This window comes from Hevea brasiliensis, chromosome 14, assembly GCF_030052815.1.
Source record: "Hevea brasiliensis isolate MT/VB/25A 57/8 chromosome 14, ASM3005281v1, whole genome shotgun sequence".
NCBI classification, from domain to species: Eukaryota; Viridiplantae; Streptophyta; class Magnoliopsida; order Malpighiales; family Euphorbiaceae; genus Hevea; species Hevea brasiliensis.
In genome coordinates this window covers 65,083,523-65,089,823 of record NC_079506.1, presented here as the reverse complement: position 1 = coordinate 65,089,823, position 6,301 = coordinate 65,083,523, and positions in this window count along the sequence as shown.

Sequence of the window (6,301 nt, the reverse complement as noted above, 5' to 3'; positions counted from 1 at the left end):
TACCTATATGTCACACCCTACTCCCCTATAAGATGTAACATGATCCCGTAGTACACCTAACGAATTGCCGTACTTCGCCTACCGATAATCCATTAAATATACTACAAGGGATTTTAAAACAATTTTCATGAAATTCAAATCATCGATTAAAATCTGGTGTTATAAAATTTTTTTTCAAAATTTCGGTAAAGTGCCGGCTGTATTTTGAGAAAACAGTTCTTCAATCCTGCAAAAGAAAATGCTCCCAATATGTTTTCTCAAATACAACTCCAATAAACTTTATTTCAATTCACAATTCAATTCTCAATAAATAATCAATTCATTTTCAAACCAATCTCATCATGAAGAAATATTTCATTGGTTATAAGACTCAAAATTTATATTACAAAACTATTCCAGTAAATGAAATCTCAAATTTACATTTACAATAATTTACATTTAATTACATACCAAAATATTTTACAAGAGTTTTTATACAACTGCTTAAATAATTTACATACATATTATTACATGCATACATCAAAACCTATGTACATGGGTATACCTATGATATACCTGGAGCTGATCTGAAAGTGTCTTCAAAGAAACTTACTCACTGCTCTATGTTCTTCTTACCTGCGACAGTATACAAAGCTATCGCTGAGTGGTGAACTCAGTGGTGCACAACTATAATTTAAAACATAGTATAATATACATTGACAAAATTTACAGTAAATAATTTGGAAATCTGAATACTCATCAAATTCCAAAACTCAAAATATTCATTGCCGATAATGTAAATCATTTGTATAAAATGACTTTGATCACGAAATTCAATTTATCAAATCATGACTAACCATTTAAGGTAGTTCCAACAAAATCAACAATACATAAATCATAGCTGAAATCATAATTCTTTACTGTTCAAAAACATTCTGTCTCTCAAAAATCATGTTGTATCACAAAAACCATACTGTATCTTGAAAATAATGCTGTATCTCAAAAATCATTCTTTATCTCAAAAGCCATTCTTTATCTCACTAACTATGCAAGAATAATCCGAAAGGGCCATCTTCGGGGTGATTCTAACTCCCTATGGTCGGGGAGGTCGAATCGGATTCTAACTCCCTATGGTCGGGGAGGTCGAATCATTGTGCACAGTACCATCACAATAATGAATCTTCCGCAAGGGCCATAACGATAAAATAAACTTAGATCTAACCTCAAATCAGAGGAAAATCTAAGCCTGTGCACGTACCATGGTAATCAAAACACAACTAACTCCATTGTCTTCTCAACAAATGAGAGAGAAGGGTAATAACCTAGTCAAGCATCTATAGTGAGATATAAAACAATATCACAATCCTTTTAGTGAGCATAAATCACAATATAATTCGATTCAAATTCAATTGCAATATCCAATAATTTTTATGCTCATCACAATTCAAATCATAAATTTGCATTTTTTTCATGAAAATTACCATCACAATTCAAAACATGTTCTATCACAATTTTCCAAAACATAATTTATTCAATCCATAATAATGCTTAATACTTGTGGAAATACCATTTCACAAAGCTAAATTCATACATACTATAACAATTTCAATAATCATTGAATTAAATCCAATGCTTGTTAAACATAATACATAAGAAAAATATGTCATTTAATCATATGAAATATTCAAAACAAAATTAGTTAAAAACTAGTTGTGCACAAACCTCTGATAACTGTCTCTTGGCTCAGACTCAGTGCTTCCTTCCCCTTCCCTGAGTCTTTGCTAACTGAGAAACACAATTTGAAGTGTTTCAGTACTTAATTAAACTGTCTCTAACGATAATGTTTGATAAATAATTCACTGACTGCTATTATTTGCTTAATTAACCTAATATGTCAACCCTCGATGCATTCTAGGTAAATTAGATTTTAATGTTACTAACATATCACATTCGATAGTCTTTTAGGGTCGGTACATTTTACCAAGTTCATTTTCGTGTATACTGCATTTTCTTGCAATTTGCTGGATTTCGGGATACTAGTTTGACCTAGCCAGACGACCTAGTTCCCTTAGTTTTCGGGTTTTGGTCAAAACTACAAACTTTTAGATATATGTCTTATGGAACGCGGGGCAAAATTTCAGGTCATTCTAAGTTATGTAGACCAAGTTATGGTCATTTTACTATTGCTGGTCAAATTGCACCAAAATTGGTCATTTTAGGTCACTTTAGGTCATTTTAGGTTCGGCCAGTTTTTGGACCCGAACTTGTACAAGCTTTTTGACTTGCTTATGGTCATTTATGGGCTTTGGTGTCTTCATAAGACTTGTAGATATGGGTCTTAACTATTCATGGTTAAAATTTCAGGTCAATTGGACTTGGTTTGAGTGCGTTATGGCCTAAACACTAACTGCTGCCCAAATGGTTAATTTTCAGGTCTCAATTGCACTTAATACGGATTTGGTCATTTTTCAAGCTAACTTGCAAGCAGAATTTTGGCAAGCTTTCTTCATGAAAGTTGGCACATTTTGTGCCTAGTTTCACCTCCAATTGGTCCCATACCAATTGGAGTCACACACTTAAAGTTATAGGCCTAAAACTCAAACTGCCTTATTGCATTTCTTGCATACACATCAAGCATCACTTCTAACACTCACCAAACTTAACATTCAAACCAATTCTGGTTGTACCACAACCTAAACATAATTCACAACACATTATAGGTCATTTTGGCAGCTTACAATTACATTCAACATACACCAATAAGTGCAGAAATTTTCAATCCAATTTACAACAATTCAATAACCTTTTTATGCTCATTTACATGTCCAACTTTACACCATCATACATGCAATCAAACTGCCATAACCCCTATCACAAATTAACATCATTATTCCATAAACCAAGCATGAATTCCAGCATTCATCAAGAGTTAACAAACTGCCACAATGGTACACTTACATTCCATTACTTTCCAAGCTTTAAATTTCATTTTACATTTACATATACTAAGAATACATCACCCAAACAATTTCCTACACAATATACATTTAATCAATCATTTAATTCACCATTTACAAGCACAAATAAACTGCCTTCAAGGTGCTTCCATGGCTGCCAAAAGTACACACTCCCATTCAACATCAAACCTCAAAAATCTCTCCATAATTCAAGTACCCATAACCTCCTCACAAACTTTAATGAAGCACTAATCAAAAATACATACTTACTACTTTGGAAACTCTTCAAACTTCACCAAAACTTGATCTTCTTGCTGCCTATCTACTGCCCATGGTGTGAGGATTAACTTTAATGAAGGGAAGTGGAGAGAAAGAAGCTTGGATCACCCTTGCATGGAGCTCCAAAACCATGCGGCAATGGAGTTCTTCCCTTCTCCATTTTTGGCTGAATTTTGAGAAATGAGGAAGATGACAATCTGCTGGTCCATGATGAAGATTAAATGGTCCACTTTAATGAGTTAGTGGAGCACTATTGCAAGTTTAATGTTAATTTATTCAAAAGTTTCAATTTCCCACATTTAACTCCCCATTTTTTCTATTTACATTGGGTACCCCTAAATTAATTTTTTATTATATTTTCCAAGTGTAATATTATTTATTTTTAATGGACATTTAGGTGAAAAGACAATTTGGGATGTCAAATGACCACAATGCCCCTGTTCGAGTTGCAGTCTCGATTTTTCGGTAACACCGGGTTTTGTCCGTTTTTCGATTTCCAACTTTTCTTTGTACTAATTATTTAATTTTTTATTTAATATTTCTAATGATATTTATACTTCAATAGGGGTCAACTTAAGTCCTAAAAATATTTTCTAGGATTCCCCGCAGTCCAGGGCTAGTCAACGGTCCACGCCGTGACTTCCCGGTGCAGTCATCCATCGCTAGGGTTCTCGGCTCGCTTAACTTGGTTGCATTTCTTTACTATTATTTTTCCTTTGTTTTTCTTGTATTTTCTTTTCTTGTATTTCATTATTTAATGTCTCCTCACTCATATCGAAGTGTAGTTCTAGGCATCCTAGCTGTCCGAACAACACTGGTCACCGGAACAGTTGAACGCACTACCGAACTTAGGGGTGTTACAATTCTCCCCCCCCTTAAAATAAATTTCGTCCACGAAATTTTACCCAATAGTCATCTTACAATAGTCATACGTTTATTTTTTTTCCCTTTTTATACGATCGTATAATCTTCTTTTCCTCAAATTTGTATAAGACTTTTAACAATCTAATACAACGTTTAATTTGTTTGTATATCCCCAATCTTCTCTTACTATTGTCCTGTCTAATATTTCGATTCATGTTCCTTCTTGAATGACCCTTGAGGTCATGTTAGAATCATTTATCTAGTCATTGGTCCTCTGACCATTCTAGTCCATAGTCTTCCTCACATTCGTAACATTTCTTTGTTATATTTGAACCAATTGTTCGATTTTTTTTTTTTTTTAACTTTCATAACTCTGTTTATCTTTCAATATTCTATAACTTACTTCCTTTTGTACTGAATTATAACCATTCGATATTCTAACCTTTGAGTTTTAGATCCCTAAGTAGGATTTTTAAACTTATTTCTAACAATTAAATTTTGTCCTGGCATAACTATACAAAAACAGATGCCGTTGGTAACTATTCTTATCTAGGTATACTATTGGGTAGTACGTAGCTCTACACAATAATCTCAAGTTAGTACTGTAATCTACAGCTTGCAGTAAAAACATCAAGAACATTGCATAGTTACTACGATACATCCCAATAGATCAAACTTTCCTATCTTTTATCCTTTTCGAATTCACCGATACCTGAAACTTATTCTGATTACAATATCCATTAACAATTAACAACTGTAACATCTCTGCCTTCATCTAGAACAATTCTATTACCGCATCTTACTTTTACGTCCTCTTGCCTTACATTAAGTAGGCTTGCCATTTAGCTTTAAAATTTATGGTGTGTTAGAAAATACTTATCACCGATAAACTCTTCCAAAACTAATTTCACTTATTATCACAATCCTTATACATTTTATTAACCCTGACCTCCTAACCTAGCGGACTTGTTAATAGCACCTCAAAGTCTATTTTTGTACATGGAACAATAATACAATCAATGATGCTAGCAGTCACATAAGAATGGGTAGAACCTGGATCAAATAACACAAACACATCTTGATTAAAAGTTAAGAAGGTACTAGCCACAATATCAGATGTCTCAGCCTCTTCCCTCTGTCTTATTGCAAAGATTCTGGCTGGAGCACTGTCTTGCTCTGAATGTTTCACTGTGCCTTGGCTGCCTGCTAGGCTACCTCTACCCCTGCCTCTACCTCTGCTAGGTGGTTGTGAACTTCTGGTGATAGGGCTCTGAACTGACCCTTCTGCAGTAGTAGGAGGTGGTCCAACTCTGCGACTACTGGTGTAGTCCTTGGCAAAGTGTCCTGTGCCTCCACAGTTATAACAGGCTCCAATAGCCTTATAGCATATCCTACCATGATATCTTCCACAAGCTTCACATTGACGAGAAGGGTAGGAACTTTTAGTTGTTCGACGACTGGACCTTGGTGGTCTCTGCCTTGATGATCCACCTCTGTTATATCCCTGAGCTCGGGGCTCCTCAATTTCTTTTCTCTTTCTCAAATTACTGCTTGAGCTCTAACCCATAGGTTTCTCCCTCTTCTCTATTTCATGTTGCCCTTGTGGGGGTTAGGTCTGTACTTGGGCTTGGGCTGACAGATTATCAGCCATTTGTTGAAAGAAAGTGGCCTTTTGCTAGGCCATTTGTGTAGTAATTTGTACCAGTAAAACTGGTACAGTCAGACCTTCGACATTTTGTGGAGCTGGGGCCTCAACTTGTACTTCTACCATCACGGACTATTCTACTGTCTCATTCTTCTCTTCCATATCATTTCACAATATTTTCTATTCCTGTACAACCAACATAAGGAGATTCCTCTCCATTAGTTCATATTTATGATGTAAATGTACTATATGTATCAAACATTTGAGCAGTTGTAGTTACCAACAAAAAGATTTCAAATTCACAGTTCGAAATTCACTTTAAAACCATTGCTCTGATACCACAAAACATGTCACACCCTACTCCCCTGTAAGATGTAACATGATCCCGTAGTACACCTAACGAATTACCGTACTTCACCTACCGATAATCCATTAAATATACTACAAGGGATTTTAAAACAATTTTCATGAAATTCAAATCATCGATTAAAATCTGGTGTTATAAAATTTTTTTTCAAAATTTCGGCAAAGTGCCGGCTGTATTTTGAGAAAACAGTTCTTTAATCCTGCAAAAGAA